Source organism: Drosophila virilis, chromosome X (assembly GCF_030788295.1).
Source record: "Drosophila virilis strain 15010-1051.87 chromosome X, Dvir_AGI_RSII-ME, whole genome shotgun sequence".
Lineage (NCBI taxonomy): Eukaryota > Metazoa > Arthropoda > Insecta > Diptera > Drosophilidae > Drosophila > Drosophila virilis.
This window is the reverse complement of record NC_091543.1, coordinates 19150567-19171460: the sequence shown is the minus strand read 5'-3', so window position 1 is coordinate 19171460 and position 20894 is coordinate 19150567. Positions and strand designations below refer to the sequence as shown.

Sequence of the window (20894 nt, the reverse complement as noted above, 5' to 3'; positions counted from 1 at the left end):
GGAACTATTATCCGAGATATTATGTCGTTTTGAAACGTCATATCTCCAGCGCGGAGCTATTATCCGAGATATTATGTAGTTTTGGAACGTCATATCTCCAGCGCGAAGCTATTACCAGAGATATTATGTCGTTTTGGAACGTCATATCTCCGCGCGGAGCTATTATCCGAGATATTATGTCGTTTTGGAACGTCATATCTCCAGCGCAAAGCTATTACCCGAGATATTAAAAAAAATCATCGAAAAAGTTTCGATTTTAGCATCGAACTCGATTTTGAAAAAAAAAATCTGATGATTTGGAATGTCATATCTTCGCGCGGAGTTATGTCGTTTTGGAACGTCATATCTCCGCGCGGAACTATTATCCGAGATATTATGTCGTTTTGGAACGTCATATCTCCGCGCGTAGCTATTACCCGAGATATTATGTCGTTTTGGAACGTCATATCTCCGCGCGGAGCTATTATCCGAGATATTATGTCGTTTTGGAACGTCATATCTCCAGCGCAAAGCTATTACCCGAGATATTAAAAAAAATCATCGAAAAAGTTTCGATTTTAGCATCGAACTCGATTTTGAAAAAAAAAAATCTGATGATTTGGAATGTCATATCTTCGCGCGGAGTTATGTCGTTTTGGAACGTCATATCTCCGCGCGGAACTATTATCCGAGATATTATGTCGTTTTGGAACGTCATATCTCCATGCGGAGCTGTTATCCGAGATATTATGTCGTTTTGGAACGTCATATCTCCAGCGCGAAGCTATTACCCGAGATATTATGTCGTTTTGGAACGTCATATCTCCGCGCGAAGCTATTACCCGAGATATTATGTCGTTTTGGAACGTCATATCTCCGCGCGGAGCTATTATCCGAGATATTATGTCGTTTTGGAACGTCATATCTCCAGCGCAAAGCTATTACTCGAGATATTAAAAAAAAATCATCGAAAAAGTTTCGATTTTAGCACCGACCTCGATTTTGAAGAAAAAAACCTGATGATTTGGAATGTCATATCCTCGCGCGGAGTTATGTCGTTTTAGAACGTCATATCTCCAGCGCAAAGCTATTACTCGAGATATTAAAAAAAAATCATCGAAAAAGTTTCGATTTTAGCACCGACCTCGATTTTGAAGAAAAAAACCTGATGATTTGGAATGTCATATCCCCGCGCGGAGTTATGTCGTTTTGGAACGTCATATCTCCGCGCGGAACTATTATCCGAGATATTATGTCGTTTTGAAACGTCATATCTCCAGCGCGGAGCTATTATCCGAGATATTATGTAGTTTTGGAACGTCATATCTCCAGAGCGAAGCTATTACCAGAGATATTATGTCGTTTTGGAACGTCATATCTCCGCGCGGAGCTATTATCCGAGATATTACGTCGTTTTGGAACGTCATATCTCCAGCGCAAAGCTATTACCCGAGATATTAAAAAAAATCATCAAAAAAGTTTCGATTTTAGCATCGACCTCGATTTTGAAAAAAAAAAAAATCTGATGATTTGGAATGTCATATCTTCGCGCGGAGTTATGTCGTTTTGGAACGTCATATCTCCGCGACGAACTATTACACGAGATATTATGTCGTTTTGGAACGTCATATCTCCGCGCGTAGCTATTACCCGAGATATTATGTCGTTTTGGAACGTCATATCTCCAGCGCGGAGCTATTATCCGAGACATTATGTCGTTTTGGAACGTCATATATCCAGCGCGGAGCTATTATCCGAGATATTATGTCGTTTTGGAACGTCATATCTCCAGCGCGAAGCTATTATCCGAGATATTATGTCGTTTTGGAACGTCATATCTCCAGCGCGAAGTTGTTACCTGAGATATTATGTCGTTTTGGAACGTCATATCTCCAGCGCGAAGCTATTATCCGAGATATTATGTCGTTTTGGAAAGTCATATCTCCAGCGCGAAGCTATTACCCGAGATATTAAAAAAAATCATCGAAAAAGTTTCGATTTTAGCATCGAACTCGATTTTGAAAAAAAAAAATCTGATGATTTGGAATGTCATATCTTCGCGCGGAGTTATGTCGTTTTGGGACGTCATATATCCAGCGCAGAGCTATTATCCGAGATATTATGTCGTTTTGGAACGTCATATCTCCGCGCGGAACTATTATCCGAGATATTATGTCGTTTTGGAACGTCATATCTCCACGCGGAGCTATTATCCGAGATATTATGTCGTTTTGGAACGTCATATCTCCAGCGCGAAGCTATTACCCGAGATATTATGTCGTTTTGGAACGTCATATCTCCAGCGCGAAGCTATTACCCGAGATATTATGTCGTTTTGGAACGTCATATCTCCGAGCGGAGCTATTATCCGAGAAATTATGTCGTTTTGGAACGTCATATCTCCAGCGCAAAGCTATTACTCGAGATATTAAAAAAAAATCATCGAAAAAGTTTCGATTTTAGCACCGACCTCGATTTTGTAGAAAAAAACCTGATGATTTGGAATGTCATATCCTCGCGCGGAGTTATGTCGTTTTGGAACGTCATATCTCCGCGCGGAATTATTATCCGAGATATTATGTCGTTTTGGAACGTCATATCTCCAGCGCGGAGCTATTATCCGAGATATTATGTAGTTTTGGAACGTCACATCTCCAGCGCGAAGCTATTACCAGAGATATTATGTCGTTTTGGAACGTCATATCTCCGCGCGGAGCTATTATCCGAGATATTATGTCATTTTGGAACGTCATATCTCCAGCGCAAAGCTATTACCCGAGATATTAAAAAAAATCATCGAAAATGTTTCGATTTTAGCATCGACCTCGATTTTGAAAAAAAAAAAATCTGATGATTTGGAATGTCATATCTTCGCGCGGAGTTATGTCGTTTTGGGACGTCATATCTCCGCGCGGAACTATTACACGAGATATTATGTCGTTTTGGAACGTCATATCTCCGCGCGAAGCTATTACCCGAGATATTATGTCGTTTTGGAACGTCATATCTCCGCGCGGAGCTATTATCCGAGATATTATGTCGTTTTGGAACGTCATATCTCCAGCGCAAAGCTATTACTCGAGATATTAAAAAAAAATCATCGAAAAAGTTTCGATTTTAGCACCGACCTCGATTTTGAAGAAAAAACCTGATGAGTTGGAATGTCATATCCTCGCGCGGAGTTATGTCGTTTTAGAACGTCATATCTCCGCGCGGAACTATTATCCGAGATATTATGTCGTTTTGAAACGTCATATCTCCAGCGCGGAGCTATTATACGAGATATTATGTAGTTTTGGAACGTCATATCTCCAGCGCGAAGCTATTACCAGAGATATTATGTCGTTTTGGAACATCATATCTCCGCGCGGAGCTATTATCCGAGATATTATGTCGTTTTGGAACGTCATATCTCCAGCGCAAAGCTATTACCCGAGATATTAAAAAAAATCATCGAAAAAGTTTCGATTTTAGCATCGAACTCGATTTTGAAAAAAAAAAATCTGATGATTTGGAATGTCATATCTTCGCGCGGAGTTATGTCGTTTTGGAACGTCATATCTCCGCGCGGAACTATTATCCGAGATATTATGTCGTTTTGGAACGTCATATCTCCACGCGGAGCTGTTATCCGAGATATTATGTCGTTTTGGAACGTCATATCTCCAGCGCGAAGCTATTACCCGAGATATTATGTCGTTTTGGAACGTCATATCTCCGCGCGAAGCTTTTACCCGAGATATTATGTCGTTTTGGAACGTCATATCTCCGCGCGGAGCTATTATCCGAGATATTATGTCGTTTTGGAACGTCATATCTCCAGCGCAAAGCTATTACTCGAGATATTAAAAAAAAATCATCGAAAAAGTTTCGATTTTAGCACCGACCTCGATTTTGAAGAAAAAAACCTGATGATTTGGAATGTCATATCCTCGCGCGGAGTTATGTCGTTTTAGAACGTCATATCTCCGCGCGGAACTATTATCCGAGATATTATGTCGTTTTGAAACGTCATATCTCCAGCGCGGAGCTTTTATCCGAGATATTATGTAGTTTTGGAACGTCATATCTCCAGCGCGAAGCTATTACCAGAGATATTATGTCGTTTTGGAACGTCATATCTCCGCGCGGAGCTATTATCCGAGATATTATGTCGTTTTGGAACGTCATATCTCCAGCGCAAAGCTATTACCCGAGATATTCAAAAAAATCATCGAAAAAGTTTCGATTTTAGCATCGACCTCGATTTTGAAAAAAAAAAATCTGATGATTTGGAATGTCATATCTTCGCGCGGAGTTATGTCGTTTTGGAACGTCATATCTCCGCGACGAACTATTACACGAGATATTATGTCGTTTTGGAACGTCATATCTCCGCGCGTAGCTATTACCCGAGATATTATGTCGTTTTGGAACGTCATATCTCCAGCGCGGAGCTATTATCCGAGATATTATGTCGTTTTGGAACGTCATATCTCCAGCGCGAAGCTATTACCCGAGATATTATGTCGTTTTGGAACGTCATATCTCCGCGCGGAACTATTACACGAGATATTATGTCGTTTTGGAACGTCATATCTCCGCGCGAAGCTATTACCCGAGATATTATGTCGTTTTGGAACGTCATATCTCCAGCGCGGAGCTATTATCCGAGATATTATGTCGTTTTGGAACGTCATATCTCCAGCGCGAAGCTATTACCCGAGATATTATGTCGTTTTGGAACGTCATATCTCCGCGCGGAGCTATTATCCGAGATATTATGTCGTTTTGGAACGTCATATCTCCAGCGCGGAGCTATTATCCGAGGTATTATGTCGTTTTGGAACGTCATATCTCCAGCGCGAAGCTATTACCAGAGATATTATGTCGTTTTGGAACGTCATATCTCCAGCGCGAAGTTGTTACCCGAGATATTATGTCGTTTTGGAACGTCATATCTCCAGCGCGAAGCTATTATCCGAGATATTATGTCGTTTTGGAACGTCATATCTCCAGCGCGAAGCTATTACCCGAGATATTAAAAAAAATCATCGAAAAAGTTTCGATTTAAGCATCGAACTCGATTTTGAAAAAAAATAATCTGATGATTTGGAATGTCATATCTTCGCGCGGAGTTATGTCGTTTTGGAACGTCATATCTCCGCGCGGAACTATTATCCGAGATATTATGTCGTTTTGGAACGTCATATCTCCGCGCGAAGCTATTACCCGAGATATTATGTCGTTTTGGAACGTCATATCTCCGCGCGAAGCTATTACCCGAGATATTATGTCGTTTTGGAACGTCATATCTCCGCGCGGAGCTATTATCCGAGATATTATGTCGTTTTGGAACGTCATATCTCCAGCGCAAAGCTATTACTCGAGATATTAAAAAAAAATCATCGAAAAAGTTTCGATTTTAGCACCGACCTCGATTTTGAAGAAAAAAACATGATGATTTGGAATGTCATATCCTCGCGCGGAGTTATTTCGTTTTGGAACGTCATATCTCCGCGCGGAACTATTATCCGAGATATTATGTCGTTTTGGAACGTCATATCTCCAGCGCGGAGCTATTATCCGAGATATTATGTAGTTTTGAAACGTCATATCTCCAGCGCGAAGCTATTACCAGAGATATTATGTCGTTTTGGAACGTCATATCTCCGCGTGGAGCTATTATCCGAGATATTATGTCATTTTGGAACGTCATATCTCCAGCGCAAAGCTATTACCCGAGATATTAAAAAAAATCATCGAAAAAGTTCTATTTTAGCATCGACCTCGATTTTGAAAAAAAAAAATCTGATGATTTGGAATGTCATATCTTCGCGCGGAGTTATGTCGTTTTGGAACGTCATATCTCCGCGCGGAACTATTATCCGAGATATTATGTCGTTTTGGAACGTCATATCTCCAGCGCGGAGCTATTATCCGAGATATTATGTCGTTTTGGAACGTCATATCTCCAGCGCGAAGCTATTACCCGAGATATTATGTCGTTTTGGAACGTCATATCTCCGCGCGGAGCTATTATCCGAGATATTATGTCGTTTTGGAACGTCATATCTCCAGCGCGGAGCTATTATCCGAGATATTATGTCGTTTTGGAACGTCATATCTCCAGCGCAAAGCTATTACCAGAGATATTATGTCGTTTTCGAACGTCATATCTCCAGCGCGAAGTTGTTACCCGAGATATTATGTCGTTTTGGAACGTCATATCTCCAGCGCGAAGCTATTATCCGAGATATTATGTCGTTTTGGAACGTCATATCTCCAGCGCAAAGCTATTACCCGAGATATTAAAAAAAATCATCGAAAATGTTTCGATTTTAGCATCGACCTCGATTTTGAAAAAAAAAATCTGATGATTTGGAATGTCATATCTTCGCGCGGAGTTATGTCGTTTTGGAACGTCATATCTCCGCGCGGATCTATTACACGAGATATTATGTCGTTTTGGAACGTCATATCTCCGCGCGAAGCTATTACCCGAGATATTATGTCGTTTTGGAACGTCATATCTCCAGCGCGGAGCTATTATCCGAGATATTATGTCGTTTTGGAACGTCATATCTCCAGCGCGAAGCTATTACCCGAGATATTAAAAAAAATCATCGAAAAAGTTTCGATTTTAGCATCGAACTCGATTTTGAAAAAAAAAAATCTGATGATTTGGAATGTCATATCTTCGCGCGGAGTTATGTCGTTTTGGAACGTCATATCTCCGCGCGGAACTATTATCCGAGATATTATGTCGTTTTGGAACGTCATATCTCCACGCGGAGCTATTATCCGAGATATTATGTCGTTTTGGAACGTCATATCTCCAGCGCGAAGCTATTACCCGAGATATTATGTCGTTTTGGAACGTCATATCTCCGCGCGAAGCTATTACCCGAGATATTATGTCGTTTTGGAACGTCATATCTCCGCGCGGAGCTATTATCCGAGATATTATGTCGTTTTGGAACGTCATATCTCCAGCGCAAAGCTATTACTCGAGATATTAAAAAAAAATCATCGAAAAAGTTTCGATTTTAGCACCGACCTCGATTTTGAAGAAAAAAACATGATGATTTGGAATGTCATATCCTCGCGCGGAGTTATGTCGTTTTGGAACGTCATATCTACGCGCGGAACTATTATCCGAGATATTATGTCGTTTTGGAACGTCATATCTCCAGCGCGGAGCTATTATCCGAGATATTATGTAGTTTTGGAACGTCATATCTCCAGCGCGAAGCTATTACCAGAGATATTATGTCGTTTTGGAACGTCATATCTCCGCGCGGAGCTATTATCCAAAATATTATGTCATTTTGGAACGTCATATCTCCAGCGCAAAGCTATTACCCGAGATATTAAAAAAAATCATCGAAAAAGTTTCGATTTTAGCATCGTCCTCGATTTTGAAAAAAAAAAATCTGATGATTTGGAATGTCATATCTTCGCGCGGAGTTATGTCGTTTTGGAACGCCATATCTCCGCGCGGAACTATTACACGAGATATTATGTCGTTTTGGAACGTCATATCTCCGCGCGAAGCTATTACCCGAGATATTATGTCGTTTTGGAACGTCATATCTCCAGCGCGGAGCTATTATCCGAGATATTATGTCGTTTTGGAACGTCATATCTCCAGCGCGAAGCTATTACCCGAGATATTATGTCGTTTTGGAACGTCATATCTCCGCGCGGAGCTATTATCCGAGATATTATGTCGTTTTGGAACGTCATATCTCCAGCGCGGAGCTATTATCCGAGATATTATGTCGTTTTGGAACGTCATATCTCCATCGCGAAGCTATTACCAGACATATTATGTCGTTTAGGAACGTCATATCTCCAGCGCGAAGTTGTTACCCGAGATATTATGTCGTTTTGGAACGTCATATCTCCAGCGCGAAGCTATTATCCGAGATATTATGTCGTTTTGGAACGTCATATCTCCAGCGCGAAGCTATTACCCGAAATTTGGGTCAAAATTTTGATTTTAAAATTTTTGATGCCAATCGATAGTACTGTTAATTACGAGTCTAAAATGGTATAAAATTCCAAAATCTGACGTTATTTAGCCGAGATATTCCAAAAAATCATCGAAAAAGTGTTGATATTCGATCCGAACCCGATTTTGACAAAAAACGTGATGTTACCCCTTGCTTTTTGGTCAATTTGGGTCAAAATTTTGATTTTAAAATTTTTGATGCCAATCGATAGTACTGTTAATTACGAGTCTAAAATGGTATAAAATACCAAAATCAGACATTAATTGGCTGAGATATTCAAAAAAATGATCGAAAAAGTGTTGATTTTCGATTTGAACCCGATTTTGACAAAAAACGTGATGTTACCCCTTGCTTTTTGGTCAATTTGGGTCAAAATTTTGATTTTAAAATGTTAGATGCCAATCGATAGTACTGTTAATTACGAGTCTAAAATGGTATAAAATTCCAAAATCTGACGTTATTTAGCCGAGATATTCCAAAAAATCATTGAAAAAGTGTTGATTTTCGATCCGAACCCCATTTTGACAAAAAAACGTGATGTAACCCCTTGCTTTTTGGTCAATTTGGTTCAAAAATTTTATTTTAAAATTTATGCAATTAACTATATACATATATTAATTTGGGTTAATTGCATAAAATTGAATTATTTATACCTTATATTGCGCCTCACAAAAGGACTACGATATATAAAATAGGCTCTCCAGTTCTTGCTGTGGGTAGATACAAAAAAATAAATGGACGAGCTTTGAGTTTTGAAACTGATCGTAGCAACATTAAAATGAGCCTAAGAACAGGTGTGCACTGCAAACATTCTCAATTCAATCTTATGCCTTAAAGTAGAACCTTATCAAGGCAAAACGGTCGAAAATAAAAATTATGAAAATCTGTTAATATAGTATGGGCCCATTGGAAGACTTTATAATTATGTGTTTGTTTGTTTCAATCATCGTGCCGGCCTTACTTATTATTGTGCTGTCACTTTATCGCTTCAAGGGATATCTGGGCTACAATATGCTGAAACTCGCCTTCCATCGGCTGCCAAACACCTCCACGTGTACAATTTGCTTGGAAAGCACAAAGGATGGTGGACTGACCGCCGCGTACCGGCTGCCGTGCAGCCACTGGTTCCATAAGACCTGCTTGAGTAAGTGGTTAGGTCACAACAATAATTGCCCGAACTGCCGCCGCACCGTTGATTATTGGAACGGCATGAGGATCGAACCCGTTGAACATGTTTATTTGGATTTTTTATCAGATGAGGATTTTGATGACGATATACCGATTAGACCAAGGACTTTGTGGCCTACTTCGCGATTACCGCTATCTTCCCACCTGCGACGTGTGGAATACTATTAATTTAAAGAGTACCGACAAATTGGCATAAGGCAATAGAAATACTCTTCATATTTTCCATTTCCATATGCATATTTACATTTTGGTTTTGGGCATCGGGAATGAAAATAGTTGGACATTTACTGATTGGCTCAGAGCTATGTATATATTTTTGACAATCTACGTTTTTATGATAAATGCCACACAACATTTAACTGTGATAAAGACACCTGAAAGATCATTCAACGCTCCGCACAGCAACATGAATTTTTATATTTTTCTAAATTACAAATTATGAAAACAAGACACATTGCTACATTTATATATTTTTATAATTAGGCATTAGCACTTGAAATATTTTGCCTACCTTTCTATAGAAAATATATATATGTTTGATGGATAGTATATGATATATTCTTGGAATGAACGACGAGGTGAGTTGATAGGGTTCATTTTATAGTGTAGAGAATTCCGCGATATCGGTACAGTATATCATATAGCTTGTTTTAGAATTAAGTTTATATATGAAAGCGAACCGATTTGACCTGGAACTGCCATACATTTTACACTAAGAAACCAAACGGAAACAAATTGGAATTGGTTAAAAACAACAAACTTTATATAAAAACTTTGGTCCCAACTATGGCATTATCTACGCCTATTTGATAGCTGCCAGTTTTGGGTAGCGATCTAATGTAGCCCGCATATTGTATTTGAAAATATATATGTCTTGCTATATTTTCAGTGGGCAATGGGCAGTTTATAGAAGAAATTGAAATGTTTCATTAAAAAAATTCTGTCATTTTTCAATAATTCAAATCAAATAAATTGTGTTTAACAAAATCATTTTCTGAAAAACATGCCTCGACTTAGATGCAGTTCTACGCCAGCCCTTTGAACCAACGGCTTGGCATTGCCTTTCACAACATGCTCTCAGACGCATTGTGTTGCGTTTGCAATTTCAGATCCGTAAGACGAATATAATTTATATAACGATTTGCTTATGTTATCGATTTTCAATGCATTCAGCACTTTTCACAATGCAAATGGCAATTATTCCACTGAAAATGACTCTATTTCCAGTGGGAAAGCCATCGACATCAACATGCCATTATCATTATCAAACAGATACTGTTGGCAGCCGGGCAATATACTGGCCCGATTGCTGGTGGTGCTGGTGGTGCTGGTGGTGCTCCTACTGCAGCAGTTGCCGCTGAGCATTGCCAACAAATCTGTTAACAGTTGGCAATAATTGTGCTGCAGCAGAAACGTCCTCATAATTTCAGTGGCTGCTTTGTCCCTTTTCGGAGGCAACATAATGTTATATGCCGGCTATTTTTGGGCTGGGCCTTTTATTGTTGCTGCCAGTGTTGTCATCGATGGCATTAATTTTGGTAAGTGCGCACAAAAACGGATAGGGTATGCTGGGATCGGGGGCTCTCTCTCTGTGTATGTGTGTGTGTGTGTGTGGGGCTGGCCTAAGAACTTGAAGAGACAGTTTTCAACACGCACTGGCAAACGATTTTTATGGCACGACATTTCCGAGCAACATTTTCTTGAATTACTCGCTCAATTTCCGTTGAATCAACATGCGAGCCGGAGCCGGAGCCGGACCCGAGGGCATCCGAACTGCAACTGCAATGTTAATTGATGGCCTGTTGCAATATTGTGTAATATTAATTAGCCCCCGGCGCGACAACCATCAAAATATAATTTGTAAATACATATTTGCGCAAACATTTTGCACTCAACTCACGATTTTGTCAAGTTTTTATTTCATAATATTCACGGCTCATAAACGCAGCTACTTTGTTGCCTGTCAGCTTTGTTCTTCCATTCCTTGCCCTGCTCCATCTCCTTACAGCCGATCATCATCCGTTGTGGGCACGTGCGTCTGGCATGGTTGCGCAGAGGGGGGCGGCCAGGCGGGCGCCAGCTTGCTTGCCTTGTGCATGTTGCACAGATTTGTTTGTGGGCGTGTCGGCAATATGTCAATATCCACTCGAGAGTCGCGCATGCGTGCGCCCCAAATGCCCGGAAAAGGTAGTTTGCAGTTGAGGCGTAGCCACAAAGGGTTGCAGCCCTCCACTTCTGCTCGGGTCTTAAAATATGCCACATCCACTAAACAAGTATTTTTACACAGGCCTAATTCAAGCGACTAACGAATACCCTGGCTGAGCTGTTAGCTGGACGAAAAACAAGCATTGAGCTAAGCTAAGTCCAATATTTTGAATCTTGCAGATATTTCTTTTAACTTTTAGAAAATATAAGTATCACATGTGTTTTAGTCAGATTAAGTAGGCTACTAATTGTTTAAAGATTTGTTCTGTAAAACTTTTAACTTAACCAGAAATTTTTTAACATGTATACTTTTTTATTTCACAAAAAGATGGATAAGTCACATATGTGGAACTATTTAGTAAGACTTCGAGTTAAAAAGAGTTTTCAGTCTGGTTTAAAAGTGGCTTTATACTTACTATTTTAAGATCTTATAAACTATGTTATGTTCAATAAAATTCGCCAAATCCTAAATACTTAAGACTGAGACAAAGTTGAAAGTTCGCTGGAACATAATTATTTGGCTAAAGAAAATTTACTAAAATTGATAACGCGGTAAATATAATGCTACTGGATACTGCCGGTAATTAGAGGTGCACATGTTACAGGGTATTTAAACGAAAGAAAAAAAGAAAATGTAAAGAAATGAAGAATACCAAACACACGACGCGCTCGCATAAACAACGGTTCAAGTGTCAATGAAAGGAAAAAAGCGGAAAAAATAAGGCAAAATATAAACACGGTTTCACTTTCAAAGCGATTAGCTATGGACGCGCCCTGAACTTGTGCGGAAAATGTGGCAACAACAACAAGACACTGGGCACAAGTTGATAAGAAAAAAAACAGGCACAGTTGCAGTTGTTGTTGTTGTTGTTGTTGTTGTTGTTGTTGTTGTTGTTGCAGTTGTTGTTGTTGCATTGCCACTTGAAAACCGTCCGGCCATTTGACACCAACAGACGGGGCAACCAAACGAACGCAAATATCGATCGACCAGGCGACACACCGCACACCTACGACAGTGACACACACACACACACGCGCACACACACATATATATTTATATATATGTACATGTGCATGGACCTACCGCAGTGCTTGTCTGCAATAAATATTCAAATTTTCAATGGGACGATATTCGTTTTACAGTGGCATCCAGAAATCATCTTTCAAAGGGTCTTCGGTCTCCGCTGAGCCCTTTAAAGTGCCTGGCGTCTGTCCAGTCCATTATCATCATTATATATCGCCTGATACTGCTGCTGAGCCTAATCTTAATCCAAGGGCAGTCTATATAGCCTTTGACAACGTTGTGCCAGTGCACATTGGAAATATGGCACCTTATACGTCATGCTATGATAAGTCTTATCAGCAAAAGAAAAAGGCCGCCCGCCGCCCGTCGCCTTTGATTAGCAGCTACTCAAATCGAAGCTAACTAATTCAAACCTACAATTATAGATATATACAGCTTGGTGCCGCTTAAAGTTCGATATCTATACTAAAGTATTTATATAAAAAGTATATATATATATATATGTATATGTATACCCTTTTCGCATACAGATTAACATGAATGCATATTTTGTACATATGTTTAATCTATGCCAAATGGTTACGTCAATTTTGTATTAATGAATCACATATTTGACACACACCTAGTTACTCATCATACTGACCGTTGAGTGTGTGAATTTTGGATTAGATTATAGCAGGTGCCCATAACAAATTCTATTCATTTTCGGAATACAAGGGAGAAGTACATAAATGTATGAATATGTGTTGCCTTTTTTTCCAGTTAAAGTAATTGCTAAAGTTGTTGTTAAAGTTATTGTTAAATATATATTTTAAGTTGTGGTTAAAGGTTAAAGTTGGTTGAACTTTATACCATGAACCTATTAAAATTGGGTAAAATCTAGCAGAAAGAAGCATCAATGACCCTGTGAAGTATATGTATATATTCTTGATCAGCGTCCGCCTCTCCATCCCCTCTATAAGAGCTAGAGACGTGTTTCTGATAATCGATAGCTCTCCCTGTTTTCTAGCAATCGATAAGAAATCAAAATCGAAATCAAGGTTATTTAACAAATCTCTTAGCTTTAAAGAGCTAAATTTAGCATGTAGCTTCCAGAATCAAATAGATCAAATATCTTTCATTTTATGACTCCGGCTTTCCCTTTGATAGTGTGTCCGCTAGGGTGTCCGCTGGTCGGGCACTCCCGACTACAGCACTCCCATTTGGTTATTAAATAAGTAAGTAAGAAGCATTCATTGTGGTATGATAGTTTTCTGCTGTTAATTGCACTCAAACACCTCTCAAACACCTTCAATATATGTATTCTTTCTATATCAGATCTGGAGAGAAAGCTGGCTAAATATTTCAAGAAGTTTACGCTGATGGCATAGATGAATAGTTAGTTCGGTTATCTTGATCAGATAGGTGATTATTGAGAGTTTTGATAACTATCTGGTTGACACAATAAGCCAGAACTTTGATGTTAACGCCATGTTCAGGTATTCGAGCTGATTGATTCAGTCATGAAATTGGGCTGCATATGAAAATGTAATTTTTAAATAATAATAATTCGAATTCTCAAATCTCAAACACATGGACTGACTATATGCCCTCCCCCCGCTGCTTTGCCATGTGTCCATTGAATACGTTTGTGGTGCCTTTTGCCCTCTACGACACATCTGCTGGTTTGTTGTTATTGTTGTTTCTGTGTTTTTGTTGTGTGTTATTGTTTTTATGAATTTTTATGCAAGTGTTGAGAAATTTATGTGCTCCCGGGCCGTGTCTCAACTGGAAAGCCCGAATGCAATGCCAATTTGATGTTATTTATGGAGCCAACAATAACAACAACATCAGCAGCGGCATCAGCAAAAACCAACAACAAATGGCGGTATTAAATTTTAGACGCTGCGAAAAACTGGGATAAACGGCCGGTGCCGTCTGTGAGTATGACATATATATGACAGCTCTTTGATGATCGTCTTTTTGAAATTGGCCCAGAACATTTATGTATATTATGTGACACGGCCAAAGTTCAATTCGATATAATCAATCTGGGAACATAGGTTTGGCCCCGTCTCATGCGCCACGTCACTTTTTAGTTATTTTTGAACTATTTGTTGTTGTTGTTTTTTTTTTGTAATTCTTATGGATTTGTGTACTTATTGTGACTAATGAACGTCGAGTTTTGACGGCTTGTCATTTGGCTATTTTTTCTGTTTCCTAGACACAGCTCTGACAACGTGTGAAATCGCATAGATGCCCAACGCATAGCCCTAATCTTAGGTATATATATATATAGTGACATATCCATAGTCGCACCCACCCTTTAACATAACTTAGCACATAAGCATAAGCACAATTATAAACATTTCTAATATTGTAAACAAAGAGCCTGGTGATAACATCGACATTGGTCAAGATCAAACTGTCCCCCTTTGGTAGACATAAACAATTCACCCTAAATATCACGCCACTGTCAATGTTCCCATCAGAGTACTATCCCACGCATAATTGCTGACGCAGCTCAAACTTCACTCAATTTTGACTCAAACTCTCTCAAAGCGAAGTTTGCTAAGCGACCGCAACAGTTAGATAAATCAGTTCATATTCGGGAAGCAAATCTGAATGTACTCAACAAAAGTAGCCGTTAAGTGAAAATAATAAATTGAAATATATTTTTTTATAGTAACCTAACGTGTAAAACTTAATTGGCGCAGCCGGTAGGATACGTCGGGAAAAATTAAAGATCGCTAAAGGATAATTAATTCCCAGATCTAACGCACAATCGCGACCGAAAGTGTTGTCGGAGTGTAATAAAAATTTTCTCGAATACGTATCCGCACAAGAACCTTCGGGTCATTAGTAGCTTAATAATATTGACCCTTTGGGCAATAAAGCTACTACAGTTAATAACGACTGGATTTGCATATCGTTTGATCCCTGCAATACGTTATTACTGAGTCTTTTTAAGACACACACACAAAAAAAAAAAACATTTAACCAATAATCCATCACAAACTTTAACCTAAAATAAAAGTGCAAAATCAAAGAACAATAAAGTTCAAACCTACAAACTCAAAACTATTCAAAAAAAGTGTATTACATCAAGATGACCATGGAATTATCAGAACAACACCTCAACCAGGCCCTTTCACAACTTAGACAGGTGCCAAGCTTTGACGGATCAACGGATCAACTAAACGCCTTCATTAAAAGGATAGATTACATCCTACACCTGTATCCAACCCGAGATGTTAGACAACATAGCATCTTATACGGAGCCATCGAATTGCAAGTCACAGGAGATGCTCAGAGAATATCACAAAGGACAGCAGCCAACACTTGGCAGGAGCTGAGAAACGCATTGATTGAAGAATACAAAGTGCAGACACCATTTGAAGAACTCCTTCGACGCTTATACAACACGAATTACCAAGGAAACGTCCGTAAGTTCATCGAGGAGCTCGAAAATAAATCTTTTGTTATATTAAATAAGTTAGCACTAGAAAATATACCTAGCAATACAACCCTTTATACAAATGCTATGAATAACACAATCAAAGATGTTATTACAAAAAAATTACCAGATAGGCTTTTCATGATGTTAGCCAGACACGACATTACGTCGACACAAAAACTAAAGCAAGTAGCTCAAAGAGAGGGATTATATGAAAATAGCGTTACTGAAAAACCTAAAAATAATAATGTTCAGGGAAATCCAAATAACAATCGTAGGAACATGGGAAATTATCAGCAAAATGCTAACCCAACCACCATTTCAAGTGGTTATTCCAACACGAATCAGAGTTATCACGCACAAAATAAACAGCATAATAAGTCCGAAGACAATCAGAAAGCTCACCACGAGTTCCAACAGAAATTAAGTCAAGGTAGATACCAAAATCCCTTAAACTACCAAAATCAGTCCCATTCACGCTTGAATGCACCAAACCCTCCGACTAAACGTCAAAGAGATAGTAACAGTGGGCAGATGAAAATGGATACATCCGAAAATTTTCATCAGCAAGCCTCGGAACAAACAGAAGAAATCCATTCATAAAATTGATTATGAATGACGAAGTTCTAAAATGTGTCATCGACACAGGTTCAACCATAAATCTAATGAAAACAAACCGCTTAAATTTTCCAGTTTACAACGAAACATTAAAGGTTCACACCATAAATGGTGTTATTGAATTAAAACAAAGTATACGCTTAGGAGCAAGCAAAATTTGTCCGAGCAAACAAAAATTCTATATTCACGACTTCTCAGAGCATTATGATGTTCTGATTGGGAGAGAATACCTTGAGGCATGTCAAGCAAAAATAGACTATGCACAAGGATCCGTAACCTTAGGAGAATTTAACTTTTGTTTTAGATATAACGACGAAGAGGTCGAAGAGGACATGACCGCACAAGAGTGCCTTGATCCACCCTCAACAGAGGACAGACCATTTAACTTCGCTATTAATAATGAATTAATAGAAAACAATGAGTTTAGGCTAGAGCACCTAAACTCAGAAGAAAAAGAAAAAATAAAAAAAGTTTTACATGAATTTCGTGATATCCAGTACCATGAAGGTGACAATTTGACTTTCACTAGTACAATTAAACACAAAATTCTAACAAAACATGAGGACCCAATTTACAAGCGTCCATACAAATATCCTCAAATATACGATGAGGAAGTAAATAAACAAATAAGCGATATGATAAAACAAAATATCATACGTAAATCCAAATCCCCTTACTGCTCACCAGTAATAATCGTTCCAAAGAAAAACGATGCATCTGGAAAGCAAAAGTTCCGGTTAGTCATAGATTACCGCAATCTCAATGAACTAACTATTAATGATAAATACCCTATCCCGATCATGGATGAAATATTAGACAAACTTGGAAAATGTCAATATTTCACAACCATTGATCTAGCCAAAGGCTTCCACCAAATCCAAATGGATCCTGGTTCAATACCCAAGACCGCATTTTCGACTAAACATGGCCATTACGAGTACACTCGCATGCCATTTGGTCTTAAGAATGCACCTGCAACGTTCCAACGTTGTATGAACAATCTCTTAGAAGATTTAATTTTTAAAGATTGTCTGGTCTACTTAGACGACATTATTATTTTTTCCACTTCATTGGAGGAACACATTTTGTCGCTACAAAAGGTATTTAAGAAGCTTAGAGAAGCTAACTTAAAACTACAGTTGGATAAATGCGAGTTTATGAGAAAAGAAACTGAATTTCTCGGTCACATCATCACAACTGAGGGTATAAAACCAAATCCCAACAAGATACAAGCAATTGTCAAATTCCCAATTCCAAAAACCCCAAAAGAAATAAAATCATTTCTAGGATTATGTGGTTTCTATAGGAAATTTATACCAAATTTCGCTAATATAGTAAAACCATTAACACTTAAATTAAAAAAAGGAGCAAAAATCAATATAAAAGACAGAGACTACGAGCTAGCGTTTGAAAAGCTAAAAGTACTCATAACATCCGACCCAATTTTAATATACCCTAACTTCGAAAAACCATTTTCATTAACTACAGACGCGAGTAATATGGCAATAGGGGCCGTCCTTTCGCAAGAGCATAAGCCTATATGCTATGCAAGTAGAACTCTCAACGAGCATGAGTTAAATTATTCAACGATTGAAAAAGAATTATTAGCAATCGTTTGGGCCACTAAATACTTTAGGTCCTATCTCTTTGGTCGACAATTTCAAATCCTTAGTGATCACAGACCACTCGTCTGGTTAAATAATATGAAAGAACCTAACATGAAATTACAAAGGTGGAAGATCAAGCTAAATGAGTTTGATTTCCAAATTAAATACGTCCCAGGAAAAGAAAATTATGTGGCAGATGCTCTGTCCAGAATTCAATTAAACGAAAACTTCTTAGGCGAAGATACAATTAGCACAAGAGCAACAATACATAGTGCTCAAGAAGACAACAGTAACCATTTACAAATCACAGAAAGACCACTTAATTATTATAATCGACAAATAGAATTTGAAAAAGGAACCGAGAACGAAACAAAAGTTACGAATTACTTTCACAAAACCAACATAAAAATTACGTACAAAGACATGACTAATACGCATGCCAAAGAATTAATAAAAGAATACTTATGCACAAAGAAAAGTGTGCTATACTTCCACAACGAAGCAGATTTTCCAATTTTTCAAGAAGCCTACTTAGAAATAATAAGTCCGAATAATTCAACAAAGGCAATGAAAACTAGTACAAAATTAATAGACCTTCAAACATACGCAGAATTCAAAGAATTAATATTAAAAAAGCACAAAGAATTATTACATCCAGGAATTGAAAAAACTATCAATTGGTTCAAAGAAACCCACTATTTCCCAGATTATCAAAATCTAATTCAAAATCTAATAAATGAATGTGAGATTTGCAACATCGCAAAAACAGAACACAGAGATACAAAATTAACTTTCGAAATAACTCCGGAAATCGCTAATATCCGAGAAAAATATGTAATGGATTTTTACATAGTAGGAGATAAACAATTTTTATCTTGCATTGATATCTATTCAAAATTTGCATCATTAATAGAAATAAAAAGTAGAGACTGGCTAGAAACCAAACGAGCTATATTACAAGTGTTCAACCAAATGGGTAAACCCATCGAAATAAAGGCAGACAAAGACTCAGCTTTTATGTGCACAGCTTTACAATTATGGCTAAAATCAGAAGCAGTAAATATTAATATAACCACTAGTAAAAACGGTATATCCGACGTAGAACGATTTCATAAGACAGTTAACGAAAAACTAAGAATCATTAACAGCGACTCAGACGTCGAAAATAAACTTACAAAATTTGAAACTATACTCTACACGTACAATCATAAAACAAAGCACAAAACGACTAACAGAACACCAGCGGACATATTCATATATGCAGGTACACCAGAGTATGACACTCAAGCTAATAAAGAAAAACTAATAAATAACCTCAACAAAAACCGAAGAAACTTTTAACAATTTAATTGAACAAAGTAAAGAATTCAATAACCTTATACAAATCGAATACCTAGTAGAAAAATTAAACAGAGAAATAAACGGCTTAAAAATAGCCAAACGTAGCAAAAGAGGTTTAGTTAACATAGTAGGAACAGCATATAAATACTTATTTGGAACATTAAATCAAGAAGACAAAGCAGAAATTGAACAAAAAATAAGCAACTTAGCAGAAAACAGCGTTCAGGTTAACGAATTAAATTACATAATAGAAGCTATAAACAAAGGAATAGAAATCATGAACGAACTAGATCAAGAGAAACAAAAAGGAAAGAAATTAGATATCCTTATATTTAACTTACAACACTTTACAGAATATATAGAAGACATTGAGATGGGAATGCAGCTCACAAGATTAGGAATTTTTAACCCAAAATTACTAAAACATGACTATTTGTTGCATGTTAATTCTGAGAAATTGTTGAATACAAAAACTTCCACTTGGTTTAAATCAGATACAAACGAAATACTGATAATATCCCATATTCCTCGAGAAATAATAAAAAGCCCGGTATTCGAAATAATTCCATACCCGGATGAAAATAATAATATTTTGACAGAAATAGCTCATGAAAAATATTTTACCCAAGATAAAAAAGTTTATAGCAGAGAAACAAAAAAATTAATTAATAATGAATGTTTAACAGGAATTTTAAACCAAATAACATCAGAATGTAGTTATACTAAAATTTTGCAAAATTTTCAAATCAACTACATAGAACCAAATATAATTTTAACTTGGAATTTACCAAAAACTATATTAAACCATAATTGTATAAATAACGAAATAACAATAGAAGGAAACAATATAATAAAAATCTTTAATTGTTCATTGCAAATTAATGAAATTTCAATTTCAAACAATATGTTAGATTATACTCAAAGCATTTACGTAAGCAATGATGTTATAAAATTAGAACCACTTTCGTTTGTACAAACGAAACAAATTATAAATGCACATACAAAATTTAACAATGTATTCCAGATAATTACAATAACCATATTTGTAATCATATTAATAAGTTTAACACTGTATTTGACATATAAGTTCAAAAGCATACCTAAGAAATTAATTATAAAATATAAAAAACCCAAAGTAGAAGAAACACCTACAATAATAGGAGATATACCAATTCTAAAAGAAGAAAATGTTACACTATATCCAAACTTAAACACCTGAGGACAGGCACTTTTCTAATGGTTGGGGGAGTGACATATCCATAGTCGCACCCACCCTTTAACATAACTTAGCACATAAGCATAAGCACAATTATAAACATTTCTAATATTGTAAACAAAGAGCCTGGTGATAACATCGACATTGGTCAAGATCAAACTGTCCCCCTTTGGTAGACATAAACAATTCACCCTAAATATCACGCCACTGTCAATGTTCCCATCAGAGTACTATCCCACGCATAATTGCTGACGCAGCTCAAACTTCACTCAATTTTGACTCA

At 37.5% G+C, this 20894-nt stretch overlaps 1 long non-coding RNA gene across 2 annotated transcripts; it reads left to right on the top strand.

The window, feature by feature from the left end:
- Window positions 1-11655: 11655 nt before the first annotated feature.
- LOC138911414 (uncharacterized) lies at window positions 11656-12490 on the top strand. Of its 2 annotated transcripts, none has more exons than XR_011417024.1 (2): window positions 11656-11921; window positions 11999-12490. It is a non-coding gene; the product is annotated as an uncharacterized lncRNA (long non-coding RNA). The 2 variants fall into 2 exon arrangements; XR_011417023.1 differs by having other exon boundaries at window positions 11975-12490.
- Window positions 12491-20894: the final 8404 nt, after the last annotated feature.